The following is a 16,974-nucleotide window of genomic DNA, read 5'->3' as shown; positions in this document are numbered from 1 at the left end:
CTGCGTATTGTGGATTTTCAGGAGCCAGCCGGCCACTCGCAGCCACAGGCCCCCAAACACAAACTCCGGCCCTTTTCCCTGGAAGTCAAACTGACCTGCCCATCTTCTGTCTGGCAGATTGCAGGAGCCACTTGGCTCTATCTAACCAGCCCGACTTGGCACTGGTGCCACCTTTCATCTGGGAACCATCCTGCGTATCGTGGATTTTCAGGAGCCAGCCGGCCACTCCCAGCCACAGTCCCCGAACTCATACAACGGCCCTTTTCCCTGGAACAAAAACTCAGCTGCCCCGCTTCTGGCGGGCAGATTGCAGGAGCCACTTTGTACTGTCATACCAGTCCGACTTGTCAGTGGTGCCACTTGGGTCGGGGAATCATCCAGCATATCGTGGATTTTCAGGAGCCAGCCGGCCACTCCCAGCCACAAGCCCCCGAACACAAACCACGGCCCTATTCCCTGGCAAACAAAACTCAGCTGCCAGCTTCTGGCTGGCAGATTGCAGGAGCCACTTGGCTCTATCAAACCAGCCCGACTCGGCACTGGTGCCACCTTTCATCTGGGAACCATCCTGCGTATTGCGGATTTTCAGGAGCCAGCCGGCCACTGGCAGTCACAGGCCCCCAAACACAAACTATGGCCCTTTTCCCTGGAAGTCAAACTGACCTGCCCATCTTCTGTCTGGCAGATTGCAGGAGTCACTTGCCTATATCCAACCAGCCCGACTCGGCACTGGTGCCACCTTTCATCTGGGAACCATCCAGTGTATCGTGGATTTTCAGGAGCCAGCCGGCCACTCGCAGTCACAGGCCCCCAAACACAAACTCCGGCCCTTTTCCCTGGAAGTCAAACTGACCTGCCCATCTTCTGTCTGGCAGATTGCAGGAGCCACTTGGCTCTATCAAACCAGCCCGACTCGGCACTGGTGCCACCTTTCATCTGGGAACCATCCTGCGTTTTGTGGATTTTCAGGCGCCAGCCGGCCACTCCCAGCCACAAGCCCCCGAACACAAACCACGGCCCTTTTCCCTGGCAATCAAAACTCAGCTGCCCCGCTTCTATCTGGCAGATTGCAGGAGCCACTTGGCTCTATCAAACCAGCCCGACTTGGCGCTGCTGCCACCTTTCATCTGGGAACCATCCAGGGTATCGTGGATTTTCAGGAGCCAGCCGGCCACTCGCAGTCACAGGCCCCCAAACACAAACTCCGGCCCTTTTCCCTTGAAGTCAAACTGACCTGCCCATCTTCTGTCTGGCAGATTGCAGGAGCCACTTGGCTCTATCAAACCAGCCCGACTCGGCACTGGTGCCACCTTTCTTCTGGGAACCGTCCTGCGTATCGTGGATTTTCAGGAGCCAGCCGGCCACTCCCAGCCACAGGCCCCCGATCACATAAAAGCGGCCCTTTTCCCTGGAAAAAAAACTCAGATGCCCCGCTTCTGGCGGGCAGAATGCAGGAGCCACTTGCCTCTATCAAACCAGCCCGACTTGGCACTGGTGCCACCTTTCATCTGGGAACCATCCTGCGTATCGTGGATTTTAAGGAGCCAGCCGGCCACTCCCAGCCACAGGCCCCCAAACACATACCACGGGCCATTTCCCTGGAAAAAAAACTCAGCTGCCCCGCTTCTGGATGGTAGATTGCAGGAGCCACTTTGTACTGTCATACCAGTCCGACTCGGCACTGGTGCCCCCTAAGGTTCGGGGAACCATCCTGCGCCGCGTGGATTTTCTGGAGCCAGCCGGCCACTCGCAGCCACAGGCCCCCAAACACAAACCACGGCCCTTTTCCCTGGCAAACAAAACTCACCCGCCCCGCTTCTGGCTGGCAGATTGCAGGAGCCACTTGCCTCTATCAAACCAGCCCGACTCGGCACTGGCGCCCCCTTGGGTCTGGGAACCATCCTGCGTATCGTGGATTTTCAGGAGCCAGCCGGCCACTCCCAGCCACAGGCCCCCAAACATAAACCACGGCCCTTTTCCCTGGCAAACAAAACTCAGCTGCTCCGCTTTCAGCTGGCAGATTGCAGGAGCCACTTTGTACTGTCATACCAGTCCGACTCGGCACTGATGCCCCCTTGGGTCTGGGAACCATCCTGCGTATCGTGAATTTTCAGGTGCCAGCCGGCCACTCCCAGCCACAGGCCCCCAAACACAAACCACGGCCCTTTTCCCTGGAAGTAAAACTGACCTGCCCATCTTATGGCTTGCAGATTGCAGGAGCCACTTGGCTTTATCAAACCAGCCCGACTCGGCACTGGTTCCACCTTTCATCTGGGAACCATCCTGCGTATCGTGGATTTTCAGGAGCCAGCCGTCCACTCCCAGCCACAGGCCCCCGATCACATACAACGGCCCTTTTCCCTGGAAAAAAAACTCAGCTGCTCCGCTTCTGGATGGTAGATTGCAGGAGCCACTTTGTACTGTCATACCAGTCTGACTCGGCACTGGTGCCCCCTTGGGTCTGGGAACCATCCTGCGTAATGTGGATTTTCAGGAGCCAGCCGGCCACTCGCAGTCACAGGCCCCCAAACACAATCTATGGCCCTTTTCCCTGGAAGTCAAACTGACCTGCCCATCTTCTGTCTGGCAGATTGCAGGAGCCACTTGCCTCTATCCAACCAGCCTGACTCGGCACTGGTGCCCCCTAAGTTTCTGGTAACCACCCTGCGTATCGTGGATTTTCAGGAGCCAGCCAGCCACTCCCAGCCACAAGCCCCCAAACACCAACCACGGCCCTTTTCCCCGGCAAACAAAACTCACTCGCCCCGCTTCTGGCTGGCAGATTTCAGGAGCCACTTGCCTCTATCGAACCAGCCCAACTCGGCACTCGTGCCCCCTTGGGTCTGGGAACCATCCTGCGCGGCGTGGATTTTCAGGAGCCAGCCGGCCACTCCCAGCCACAGGCCCCCGAACACATACAACGGCCCTTTTCCCTGGAACAAAAACTCAGCTGCCCCGCTTCTGGCGGGCAGATTGCAGGAGCCACTTTGTACTGTCATACCAGTCCGACTTGTCAGTGGTGCCACTTGGGTCTGGGAATCATCCAGCATATCGTGGAATTTCAGGAGCCAGCCGGCCACTCCCAGCCACAAGCCCCCGAACACAAACCACGGCCCTATTCCCTGGCAAACAAAACTCAGCTGCCAGCTTCTGGCTGGCAGATTGCAGGAGCCACTTGGCTCTATCAAACCAGCCCGACTCGGCACTGGTGCCACCTTTCATCTGGGAACCATCCTGCGTATTGCGGATTTTCAGGAGCCAGCCGGCCACTGGCAGTCACAGGCCCCCAAACACAAACTATGGCCCTTTTCCCTGGAAGTCAAACTGACCTGCCCATCTTCTGTCTGGCAGATTGCAGGAGTCACTTGCCTATATCCAACCAGCCCGACTCGGCACTGGTGCCACCTTTCATCTGGGAACCATCCAGTGTATCGTGGATTTTCAGGAGCCAGCCGGCCACTCGCAGTCACAGGCCCCCAAACACAAACTCCGGCCCTTTTCCCTGGAAGTCAAACTGACCTGCCCATCTTCTGTCTGGCAGATTGCAGGAGCCACTTGGCTCTATCAAACCAGCCCGACTCGGCACTGGTGCCACCTTTCATCTGGGAACCATCCTGCGTTTTGTGGATTTTCAGGCGCCAGCCGGCCACTCCCAGCCACAACCCCCAAAACACAAACCACGGCCCTTTTCCCTGGCAATCAAAACTCAGCTGCCCCGCTTCTGTCTGGCAGATTGCAGGAGCCACTTGGCTCTATCAAACCAGCCCGACTTGGCACTGCTGCCACCTTTCATCTGGGAACCATCCAGTGTATCGTGGATTTTCAGGAGCCAGCCGGCCACTCGCAGTCACAGGCCCCCAAACACAAACTCCGGCCCTTTTCCCTTGAAGTCAAACTGACCTGCCCATCGTCTGTCTGGCAGATTGCAGGAGCCACTTGGCTCTATCAAACCAGCCCGACTCGGCACTGGTGCCACCTTTCTTTTGGGAACCGTCCTGCGTATCGTGGATTTTCAGGAGCCAGCCGGCCACTCCCAGCCACAGGCCCCCGATCACATAAAAGCGGCCCTTTTCCCTGGAAAAAAAACTCAGATGCCCCGCTTCTGGCGGGCAGAATGCAGGAGCCACTTGCCTCTATCAAACCAGTCCGACTTGTCAGTGGTGCCACTTGGGTCTGGGAATCATCCAGCATATCGTGAATATTCAGGAGCCAGCCGGCCACTCCCAGCCACAGGCCCCCAGACACAAACCACGGCCCTTTTCCCTGGAAGTAAAACTGACCTGCCCCGCTTCTGGCTGGCAGATTGCAGGAGTCACTTGGCTCTGTCAAACCAGCCCGACTCGGCACTGGTGCCACCTTTCATCTGGGAACCATCCAGTGTATCGTGGATTTTCAGGAGCCAGCCGGCCATTCCCAGCCACAGGCCCCCGAACACATACAACGGCCCTTTTCCCTGGAAACAGATCTCCCCCGCCCCGCTTCTGTCTGGCAGATTGCAGGAGCCACTTTGTACTGTCATACCAGTCCAACCCGGCATTGGTGCCCCCTTTGGTCTGGGAACCACCCTGCGTATTGCGGATTTTCAGGAGCCAGCCGGCCACTTTCAGCCACAGGCCCCCAAAAAAAAAAAATGGCCCTTTTCCCTGAAAGTCAAACTGACCTGCCCATCTTCTGTCTGGCAGATTGCAGGAGTCACTTGCCTCTATCCAACCAGCCCGACTCGGCACGGGTGCCACCTTTCATCTGGGAACCATGCAGTGTAACGTGGATTTTCAGGAGCCAGCCGGCCACTCCCAGCCACAGGCCCCCAAACACAAACCACGGCCCTTTTCCCTGGAAGTAAAACTGACCTTCCCATCTTCTGGCTGGCAGATTGCTGGAGCCACTTGGCTCTATCAAACCAGCCCGACTAGGCACTGGTGCCACCTTTCATCTGGGAACCATCCTGCGTATCGTGGATTTTCAGGAGCCAGCCGGCCACTCCCAGCCACAGGCCCCCAAACAGATTCTACTGCCCTTTTTCCTGGATGTAAAACTGACCTTCCCATCTTCAGGATGGTAGATTGCAGGAGCCACTTTGTACTGTCATACCAGTCCGACTTGTCAGTGGTGCCACTTGGGTCTGGGAACCACCCTGCGTATCGTGAATTTTCAGGAGCCAGCCGGCCACTCCCAGCCACAAGCCCCCGAACACAAACCACGGCCCTTTTCCCTGGCAAACAAAACTCAGCTGCCTCGCTTCGGGCTGGCAGATTGCAGGAGACACTTGGCTCTATCAAACCAGCCTGACTCGGCACTGGTGCCACCTTTAATCTGGGAACCATCCTGCTTATCGTGGATTTTCAGGAGCCAGCCGGCCATTCCCAGCCACAGGCCCCCGAACATATACAACGGCCCTTTTCCCTGGAAACAAAACTCACCCGCCCCGCTTCTGGCTGGCAGATTGCAGGAGCCGCTTGGCTCTATCAAACCTGCCCGACTCGGCACTGGTGCCACCTTTCATCTGGGAACCATCCTGCGTATTGTGGATTTTCAGGAGCCAGCCGGCCACTCGCAGTCACAGGCCCTCAAACAAAAACTACGGCCCTTTTCCCTGGAAGTCAAACTGACCTGCCCATCTTCTGTCTGGCAGATTGCAGGAGCCACTTGCCACTATCCAAATAGCCCGACTCGGCACTGGTGCCCCCTAAGGTTCGGGGGACCATCCTGCGCCGCGTGAATTTTCAGGAGCCAGCCGGCCACTCCCAGCCACAGGCCCACAAACACAAACCACGGACCTTTTCCCTGGCAAACAAAACTCACCCGCCCCGCTTCTGGCTGGCAGACCGCAGGAGCCACTTGACTCTATCAAACCAGCCCGACTCGGCACTGGTGCCCCCTTGGGTCTGGGAACCATCCTGCGCGGCGTGGATTTTCAGGAGCCAGCCGGCCACTCCCAGCCACAGGCCCCCGAACACAAACCATGGCCCTTTTCCCTGGCAATCAAAACTCTGCTGCCCCGCTTCTGGCTGGCAGATTGCAGGAGCCACTTGCCTCTATCAAACCAGCCCGACTTGGCACTGCTGCCACCTTTCATCTGGGAACCATCCTGCGTATAGTGGATTTTCAGGAGCCAGCCGGCCACTCCCAGCCACAGGCCCCCAAACACATACCACGGCCCATTTCCCTGGAAAAAAAACTCAGCTGCCCCGCTTCTGGATGGTAGATTGCAGGAGCCACTTTCTACTGTCATACCAGTCCGACTCGGCACTGGTGCCCCCTTGGGCCTGGGAACCATCCTGCGTATTGTGGATTTTCAGGAGCCAGCCGGCCACTCGCAGCCACAGGCCCCCAAACACAAACTCCGGCCCTTTTCCCTGGAAGTCAAACTGACCTGCCCATCTTCTGTCTGGCAGATTGCAGGAGCCACTTGGCTCTATCTAACCAGCCCGACTTGGCACTGGTGCCACCTTTCATCTGGGAACCATCCTGCGTATCGTGGATTTTCAGGAGCCAGCCGGCCACTCCCAGCCACAGTCCCCGAACTCATACAACGGCCCTTTTCCCTGGAACAAAAACTCAGCTGCCCCGCTTCTGGCGGGCAGATTGCAGGAGCCACTTTGTACTGTCATACCAGTCCGACTTGTCAGTGGTGCCACTTGGGTCGGGGAATCATCCAGCATATCGTGGATTTTCAGGAGCCAGCCGGCCACTCCCAGCCACAAGCCCCCGAACACAAACCACGGCCCTATTCCCTGGCAAACAAAACTCAGCTGCCAGCTTCTGGCTGGCAGATTGCAGGAGCCACTTGGCTCTATCAAACCAGCCCGACTCGGCACTGGTGCCACCTTTCATCTGGGAACCATCCTGCGTATTGCGGATTTTCAGGAGCCAGCCGGCCACTGGCAGTCACAGGCCCCCAAACACAAACTATGGCCCTTTTCCCTGGAAGTCAAACTGACCTGCCCATCTTCTGTCTGGCAGATTGCAGGAGTCACTTGCCTATATCCAACCAGCCCGACTCGGCACTGGTGCCACCTTTCATCTGGGAACCATCCAGTGTATCGTGGATTTTCAGGAGCCAGCCGGCCACTCGCAGTCACAGGCCCCCAAACACAAACTCCGGCCCTTTTCCCTGGAAGTCAAACTGACCTGCCCATCTTCTGTCTGGCAGATTGCAGGAGCCACTTGGCTCTATCAAACCAGCCCGACTCGGCACTGGTGCCACCTTTCATCTGGGAACCATCCTGCGTTTTGTGGATTTTCAGGCGCCAGCCGGCCACTCCCAGCCACAAGCCCCCGAACACAAACCACGGCCCTTTTCCCTGGCAATCAAAACTCAGCTGCCCCGCTTCTATCTGGCAGATTGCAGGAGCCACTTGGCTCTATCAAACCAGCCCGACTTGGCGCTGCTGCCACCTTTCATCTGGGAACCATCCAGGGTATCGTGGATTTTCAGGAGCCAGCCGGCCACTCGCAGTCACAGGCCCCCAAACACAAACTCCGGCCCTTTTCCCTTGAAGTCAAACTGACCTGCCCATCTTCTGTCTGGCAGATTGCAGGAGCCACTTGGCTCTATCAAACCAGCCCGACTCGGCACTGGTGCCACCTTTCTTCTGGGAACCGTCCTGCGTATCGTGGATTTTCAGGAGCCAGCCGGCCACTCCCAGCCACAGGCCCCCAAACACAAACCACGGCCCTTTTCCCTGGCAAACAAAACTCACCCGCCCCGCTTCTGGCTGGCAGATTGCAGGAGCCACTTGCCTCTATCAAACCAGCCCGACTCGGCACTGGCGCCCCCTTGGGTCTGGGAACCATCCTGCGTATCGTGGATTTTCAGGAGCCAGCCGGCCACTCCCAGCCACAGGCCCCCAAACATAAACCACGGCCCTTTTCCCTGGCAAACAAAACTCAGCTGCTCCGCTTTCAGCTGGCAGATTGCAGGAGCCACTTTGTACTGTCATACCAGTCCGACTCGGCACTGATGCCCCCTTGGGTCTGGGAACCATCCTGCGTATCGTGAATTTTCAGGTGCCAGCCGGCCACTCCCAGCCACAGGCCCCCAAACACAAACCACGGCCCTTTTCCCTGGAAGTAAAACTGACCTGCCCATCTTATGGCTTGCAGATTGCAGGAGCCACTTGGCTTTATCAAACCAGCCCGACTCGGCACTGGTTCCACCTTTCATCTGGGAACCATCCTGCGTATCGTGGATTTTCAGGAGCCAGCCGTCCACTCCCAGCCACAGGCCCCCGATCACATACAACGGCCCTTTTCCCTGGAAAAAAAACTCAGCTGCTCCGCTTCTGGATGGTAGATTGCAGGAGCCACTTTGTACTGTCATACCAGTCTGACTCGGCACTGGTGCCCCCTTGGGTCTGGGAACCATCCTGCGTAATGTGGATTTTCAGGAGCCAGCCGGCCACTCGCAGTCATAGGCCCCCAAACACAATCTATGGCCCTTTTCCCTGGAAGTCAAACTGACCTGCCCATCTTCTGTCTGGCAGATTGCAGGAGCCACTTGCCTCTATCCAACCAGCCTGACTCGGCACTGGTGCCCCCTAAGTTTCTGGTAACCACCCTGCGTATCGTGGATTTTCAGGAGCCAGCCAGCCACTCCCAGCCACAAGCCCCCAAACACCAACCACGGCCCTTTTCCCCGGCAAACAAAACTCACTCGCCCCGCTTCTGGCTGGCAGATTTCAGGAGCCACTTGCCTCTATCGAACCAGCCCAACTCGGCACTCGTGCCCCCTTGGGTCTGGGAACCATCCTGCGCGGCGTGGATTTTCAGGAGCCAGCCGGCCACTCCCAGCCACAGGCCCCCGAACACATACAACGGCCCTTTTCCCTGGAACAAAAACTCAGCTGCCCCGCTTCTGGCGGGCAGATTGCAGGAGCCACTTTGTACTGTCATACCAGTCCGACTTGTCAGTGGTGCCACTTGGGTCTGGGAATCATCCAGCATATCGTGGAATTTCAGGAGCCAGCCGGCCACTCCCAGCCACAAGCCCCCGAACACAAACCACGGCCCTATTCCCTGGCAAACAAAACTCAGCTGCCAGCTTCTGGCTGGCAGATTGCAGGAGCCACTTGGCTCTATCAAACCAGCCCGACTCGGCACTGGTGCCACCTTTCATCTGGGAACCATCCTGCGTATTGCGGATTTTCAGGAGCCAGCCGGCCACTGGCAGTCACAGGCCCCCAAACACAAACTATGGCCCTTTTCCCTGGAAGTCAAACTGACCTGCCCATCTTCTGTCTGGCAGATTGCAGGAGTCACTTGCCTATATCCAACCAGCCCGACTCGGCACTGGTGCCACCTTTCATCTGGGAACCATCCAGTGTATCGTGGATTTTCAGGAGCCAGCCGGCCACTCGCAGTCACAGGCCCCCAAACACAAACTCCGGCCCTTTTCCCTGGAAGTCAAACTGACCTGCCCATCTTCTGTCTGGCAGATTGCAGGAGCCACTTGGCTCTATCAAACCAGCCCGACTCGGCACTGGTGCCACCTTTCATCTGGGAACCATCCTGCGTTTTGTGGATTTTCAGGCGCCAGCCGGCCACTCCCAGCCACAACCCCCAAAACACAAACCACGGCCCTTTTCCCTGGCAATCAAAACTCAGCTGCCCCGCTTCTGTCTGGCAGATTGCAGGAGCCACTTGGCTCTATCAAACCAGCCCGACTTGGCACTGCTGCCACCTTTCATCTGGGAACCATCCAGTGTATCGTGGATTTTCAGGAGCCAGCCGGCCACTCGCAGTCACAGGCCCCCAAACACAAACTCCGGCCCTTTTCCCTTGAAGTCAAACTGACCTGCCCATCTTCTGTCTGGCAGATTGCAGGAGCCACTTGGCTCTATCAAACCAGCCCGACTCGGCACTGGTGCCACCTTTCTTTTGGGAACCGTCCTGCGTATCGTGGATTTTCAGGAGCCAGCCGGCCACTCCCAGCCACAGGCCCCCGATCACATAAAAGCGGCCCTTTTCCCTGGAAAAAAAACTCAGATGCCCCGCTTCTGGCGGGCAGAATGCAGGAGCCACTTGCCTCTATCAAACCAGCCCGACTTGGCACTGGTGCCACCTTTCATCTGGGAACCATCCTGCGTATCGTGGATTTTAAGGAGCCAGCCGGCCACTCCCAGCCACAGGCCCCCAAACACATACCAAGGGCCATTTCCCTGGAAAAAAAACTCAGCTGCCCCGCTTCTGGATGGTAGATTGCAGGAGCCACTTTGTACTGTCATACCAGTCCGACTCGGCACTGGTGCCCCCTAAGGTTCGGGGAACCATCCTGCGCCGCGTGGATTTTCTGGAGCCAGCCGGCCACTCCCAGCCACAGGCCCCCAAACACAAACCACGGCCCTTTTCCCTGGCAAACAAAACTCACCCGCCCCGCTTCTGGCTGGCAGATTGCAGGAGCCACTTGCCTCTATCAAACCAGCCCGACTCGGCACTGGAGCCCCCTTGGGTCTGGGAACCATCCTGCGTGTCGTGGATTTTCAGGAGCCAGCCGGCCACTCCCAGCCACAGGCCCCCAAACACAAACCACGGCCCTTTTCCCTGGCAAACAAAACTCAGCTGCTCCGCTTTCAGCTGGCAGATTGCAGGAGCCACTTTGTACTGTCATACCAGTCCGACTCGGCACTGATGCCCCCTTGGGTCTGGGAACCATCCTGCGTATCGTGAATTTTCAGGAGCCAGCCGGCCACTCCCAGCCACAGGCCCCCAAACACAAACGACGGCCCTTTTCCCTGGAAATAAAACTGGCCTGCCCATCTTATGGCTTGCAGATTGCAGGAGCCACTTGGCTTTATCAAACCAGCCCGACTCGTCACTGGATCCACCTTTCATCTGGGAACCATCCTGCGTATCGTGGATTTTCAGGAGCCAGCCGTCCACTCCCAGCCACAGGCCCCCAAACACAAACCACGGCCCTTTTCCCCGGCAAACAAAACTCACTCGCCCCGCTTCTGGCTGGCAGATTGCAGGAGCCACTTGCCTCTATCAAACCAGCCCAACTCGGCACTCGTGCCCCCTTGGGTCTGGGAACCATCCTGCGCGGCGTGGATTTTCAGGAGCCAGCCGGCCACTCCCAGCCACAGGCCCCCGAACACATACAACGGCCCTTTTCCCTGGAACAAAAACTCAGCTGCCCCGCTTCTGGCGGGCAGATTGCAGGAGCCACTTGCCTCTATCAAACCAGCCCGACTTGGCACTGGTGCCACCTTTCATCTGGGAACCATCCTGCGTATCGTGGATTTTCAGGAGCCAGCCGGCCACTCCCAGCCACAGGCCCCCAAACACATACCACGGCCCATTTCCCTGGAAAAAAAACTCAGCTGCCCTGCTTCTTGATGGTAGATTGCAGGACCCACTTTGTACTGTCATACCAGTCCGACTCGGCACTGGTGCCCCCTTGGGTCTGGGAACCATCCTGCGTAATGTGGATTTTCAGGAGCCAGCCGGCCACTCGCAGTCACAGGCCCCCAAACACAAACTACGGCCCTTTTCCCTGGAAGTCAAACTGACCTGCCCATCTTCTGTCTGACAGATTGCAGGAGCCACTTTGCTCTATCAAACCAGCCCGACTCGGCACTGGTGCCCCCTTGGGTCTGGGAACGATCCTGCGCGGCGTGGATTTTCAGGAGCCAGCCGGCCACTCCCAGCCACAAGCCCCAGAACACAAACCACGGCCCTTTTCCCTGGCAAACAAAACTCAGCTGCCCCGCTTCTGGCTGGCAGATTGCAGGAGCCACTTTGTACTGTCATACCAGTCCGACTCGGCACTGATGCCCCCTTGGGTCTGGGAACCATCCTGCGTATTTTGGATTTTCAGGAGCCAGCCGGCGATTTGCAGTCACAGGCCCCCAAACACAAACTACGGCCCTTTTCCCTGGAAGTCAAACTGACCTGCCCATCTTCTGTCTGGCAGATTGCAGGAGCCACTTGGCTCTTTCAAACCAGCCCGACTCGGCACTGGTGCCCCCTAAGGTTCTGGGAACCACCCTGCGTATCGTGAATTTTCAGGAGCCAGCCGGCCACTCCCAGCCACAGGCCCCCAAACACAAACGACGGCCCTTTTCCCTGGAAGTCAAACTGACCTTCCCATCTTCTCTCTGGCAGATTGCAGGAGCCACTTGCCTCCATCCAACCAGCCCGACTCGGCACTGGTGCCCCCTAAGGTTCGGGGAACCATCCTGCGCCGCGTGGATTTTCTGGAGCCAGCCGGCCGCTCCCAGCCACAGGCCCCCAAACACAAACCACGGCCCTTTTCCCTGGAAAACAAAACTCACCCACCCCGCTTCTGGCTGGCAGATTGCAGGAGCCCCTTGCCTCTATCAAACCAGCCCGACTCGGCACTGGTGCCCCCTTGGGTCTGGGAACCATCCTGCGTATCGTGGATTTTCAGGAGCCAGCCGGCCACTCCCAGCCACAGGCCCCCAAATAAAAACCACGGCCCTTTTCCCTGGAAAAAAACTCTGCTGCCCCGCTTCTGGCTGGCAGATTGCAGGAGCCACTTGCCTCTATCAAACCAGCCCGACTTGGCACTGGTGCCACCTTTCATCTGGGAACCATCCTGCGTATCGTGGATTTTCAGGAGCCAGCCGGCCACTCGCAGTCACAGGCCCCCAAACACAAACCACGGCCCTTTTCCCTGGAGGTAAAACTGACCTGCCCATCTTCTGGCTGGCAGATTGCAGGAGCCACTTGGCTCTATCAAACCAGCCCGACTCGGCACTGGTGCCACCTTTCATCTGGGAACCATCCTGCGTATCGTGGATTTTCAGGAGCCAGCCGGCCACTCCCAGCCACTGGACCCCACATACAAACCACGGCCCTTTTCCCTGGAAGTAAAACTGACCTGCACATCTTCTGGCTGGCAGATTGCAGGAGCCACTTGCCTCTATAAAACCAGCCCAACTCGGCACTCGTGCCCCCTTGGGTCTGGAAACCATCCTGCGCGGCGTGGATTTTCAGCAGCCAGCCGGCCACTCCCAGCCACAGGCCCCAGAACACATACCACGGCCCATTTCCCTGGAAAAAAAACTGACCTGCCCCGCTTCTGGATGGTAGATTGCAGGAGCCACTTTGTACTGTCATACCAGTCAGACTCGGCACTGGTGCCCCCTTGGGTCTAGGAACCATCCTGCGTATTGTGGATTTTCAGGAGCCAGCCGGCCACTCCCAGCCACAGGCCCCCAAACACAAACCACGGCCCTTTTCCCTGGCAAACAAAACTCACCCGCCCCGCTTCTGGCTGGCAGATTGCAGGAGCCACTTGCCTCTATCAAACCAGCCCGACTCGGCACTGGCGCCCCCTTGGGTCTGGGAACCATCCTGCGTATCGTGGATTTTCAGGAGCCAGCCGGCCACTCCCAGCCACAGGCCCCCAAACATAAACCACGGCCCTTTTCCCTGGCAAACAAAACTCAGCTGCTCCGCTTTCAGCTGGCAGATTGCAGGAGCCACTTTGTACTGTCATACCAGTCCGACTCCGCACTGATGCCCCCTTGGGTCTGGGAACCACCCTGCGTATCGTGAATTTTCAGGAGCCAGCCGGCCACTCCCAGCCACAGGCCCCCAAACACAAACGACGGCCCTTTTCCCTGGAAATAAAACTGGCCTGCCCATCTTATGGCTTGCAGATTGCAGGAGCCACTTGGCTTTGTCAAACCAGCCCGACTCGTCACTGGATCCACCTTTCATCTGGGAACCATCCTGCGTATCGTGGATTTTCAGGAGCCAGCCGTCCACTCCCAGCCACAGGCCCCCAAACACAAACCACGGCCCTTTTCCCCGGCAAACAAAACTCACTCGCCCCGCTTCTGGCTGGCAGATTGCAGGAGCCACTTGCCTCTATCAAACCAGCCCAACTCGGCACTCGTGCCCCCTTGGGTCTGGGAACCATCCTGCGCGGCGTGGATTTTCAGGAGCCAGCCGGCCACTCCCAGCCACAGGCCCCCGAACACATACAACGGCCCTTTTCCCTGGAACAAAAACTCAGCTGCCCCGCTTCTGGCGGGCAGATTGCAGGAGCCACTTGCCTCTATCAAACCAGCCCGACTTGGCACTGGTGCCACCTTTCATCTGGGAACCATCCTGCGTATCGTGGATTTTCAGGAGCCAGCCGGCCACTCCCAGCCACAGGCCCCCAAACACATACCACGGCCCATTTCCCTGGAAAAAAAACTCAGCTGCCCTGCTTCTTGATGGTAGATTGCAGGACCCACTTTGTACTGTCATACCAGTCCGACTCGGCACTGGTGCCCCCTTGGGTCTGGGAACCATCCTGCGTAATGTGGATTTTCAGGAGCCAGCCGGCCACTCGCAGTCACAGGCCCCCAAACACAAACTACGGCCCTTTTCCCTGGAAGTCAAACTGACCTGCCCATCTTCTGTCTGACAGATTGCAGGAGCCACTTTGCTCTATCAAACCAGCCCGACTCGGCACTGGTGCCCCCTTGGGTCTGGGAACGATCCTGCGCGGCGTGGATTTTCAGGAGCCAGCCGGCCACTCCCAGCCACAAGCCCCAGAACACAAACTCCGGCCCTTTTCCCTGGAAGTCAAACTGACCTGCCCATCTTCTGTCTGGCAGATTGCAGGAGCCACTTGGCTCTTTCAAACCAGCCCGACTCGGCACTGGTGCCCCCTAAGGTTCTGGGAACCACCCTGCGTATCGTGAATTTTCAGGAGCCAGCCGGCGATTTGCAGTCACAGGCCCCCAAACACAAACTACGGCCCTTTTCCCTGGAAGTCAAACTGACCTTCCCATCTTCTCTCTGGCAGATTGCAGGAGCCACTTGCCTCCATCCAACCAGCCCGACTCGGCACTGGTGCCCCCTAAGGTTCGGGGAACCATCCTGCGCCGCGTGGATTTTCTGGAGCCAGCCGGCCGCTCCCAGCCACAGGCCCCCAAACACAAACCACGGCCCTTTTCCCTGGAAAAAAAACTCAGCTGCTCCGCTTCTGGATGGTAGATTGCAGGAGCCACTTTGTACTGTCATACCAGTCTGACTCGGCACTGGTGCCCCCTTGGGTCTGGGAACCATCCTGCGTAATGTGGATTTTCAGGAGCCAGCCGGCCACTCGCAGTCACAGGCCCCCAAACACAATCTATGGCCCTTTTCCCTGGAAGTAAAACTGACCTGCCCATCTTCTGTCGGGCAGATTGCAGGAGCCACTTGCCTCTATCCAACCAGCCTGACTCGGCACTGGTGCCCCCTAAGTTTCTGGTAACCACCCTGCGTATCGTGGATTTTCAGGAGCCAGCCAGCCACTCCCAGCCACAAGCCCCCAAACACCAACCACGGCCCTTTTCCCCGGCAAACAAAACTCACTCGCCCCGCTTCTGGCTGGCAGATTGCAGGAGCCACTTGCCTCTATCGAACCAGCCCAACTCGGCACTCGTGCCCCCTTGGGTCTGGGAACCATCCTGCGCGGCGTGGATTTTCAGGAGCCAGCCGGCCACTCCCAGCCACAGGCCCCCGAACACATACAACGGCCCTTTTCCCTGGAACAAAAACTCAGCTGCCCCGCTTTTGGCGGGCAGATTGCAGGAGCCACTTTGTACTGTCATACCAGTCCGACTTGTCAGTGGTGCCACTTGGGTCTGGGAATCATCCAGCATATCGTGGATTTTCAGGTGCCAGCCGGCCACTCCCAGCCACAAGCCCCCGAACACAAACCACGGCCCTATTCCCTGGCAAACAAAACTCAGCTGCCAGCTTCTGGCTGGCAGATTGCAGGAGCCACTTGGCTCTATCAAACCAGCCCGACTCGGCACTGGTGCCACCTTTCATCTGGGAACCATCCTGCGTATTGCGGATTTTCAGGAGCCAGCCGGCCACTGGCAGTCACAGGCCCCCAAACACAAACTATGGCCCTTTTCCCTGGAAGTCAAACTGACCTGCCCATCTTCTGTCTGGCAGATTGCAGGAGTCACTTGCCTATATCAAACCAGCCCGACTCGGCACTGGTGCCACCTTTCATCTGGGAACCATCCAGTGTATCGTGGATTTTCAGGAGCCAGCCGGCCACTCGCAGTCACAGGCCCCCAAACACAAACTCCGGCCCTTTTCCCTGGAAGTCAAACTGACCTGCCCATCTTCTGTCTGGCAGATTGCAGGAGCCACTTGGCTCTATCAAACCAGCCCGACTCGGCACTGGTGCCACCTTTCATCTGGGAACCATCCTGCGTTTTGTGGATTTTCAGGCGCCAGCCGGCCACTCCCAGCCACAACCCCCAGAACACAAACCACGGCCCTTTTCCCTGGCAATCAAAACTCAGCTGCCCCGCTTCTGTCTGGCAGATTGCAGGAGCCACTTGGCTCTATCAAACCAGCCCGACTTGGCAGTGCTGCCACCTTTCATCTGGGAACCATCCAGTGTATCGCTGATTTTCAGGAGCCAGCCGGCCACTCGCAGTCACAGGCCCCCAAACACAAACTCCGGCCCTTTTCCCTTGAAGTCAAACTGACCTGCCCATCTTCTGTCTGGCAGATTGCAGGAGCCACTTGGCTCTATCAAACCAGCCCGACTCGGCACTGGTGCCACCTTTCTTTTGGGAACCGTCCTGCGTATCGTGGATTTTCAGGAGCCAGCCGGCCACTCCCAGCCACAGGCCCCCGATCACATAAAAGCGGCCCTTTTCCCTGGAAAAAAAACTCAGATGCCCCGCTTCTGGCGGGCAGAATGCAGGAGCCACTTGCCTCTATCAAACCAGCCCGACTTGGCACTGGTGCCACCTTTCATCTGGGAACCATCCTGCGTATCGTGGATTTTAAGGAGCCAGCCGGCCACTCCCAGCCACAGGCCCCCAAACACATACCAAGGGCCATTTCCCTGGAAAAAAAACTCAGCTGCCCCGCTTCTGGATGGTAGATTGCAGGAGCCACTTTGTACTGTCATACCAGTCCGACTCGGCACTGGTGCCCCCTAAGGTTCGGGGAACCATCCTGCGCCGCGTGGATTTTCTGGAGCCAGCCGGCCAC

Source organism: Zonotrichia albicollis, chromosome W (genome assembly GCF_047830755.1).
Source record: "Zonotrichia albicollis isolate bZonAlb1 chromosome W, bZonAlb1.hap1, whole genome shotgun sequence".
Taxonomy (NCBI): domain Eukaryota; kingdom Metazoa; phylum Chordata; class Aves; order Passeriformes; family Passerellidae; genus Zonotrichia; species Zonotrichia albicollis.
This window is presented reverse-complemented; position numbering follows the sequence as displayed.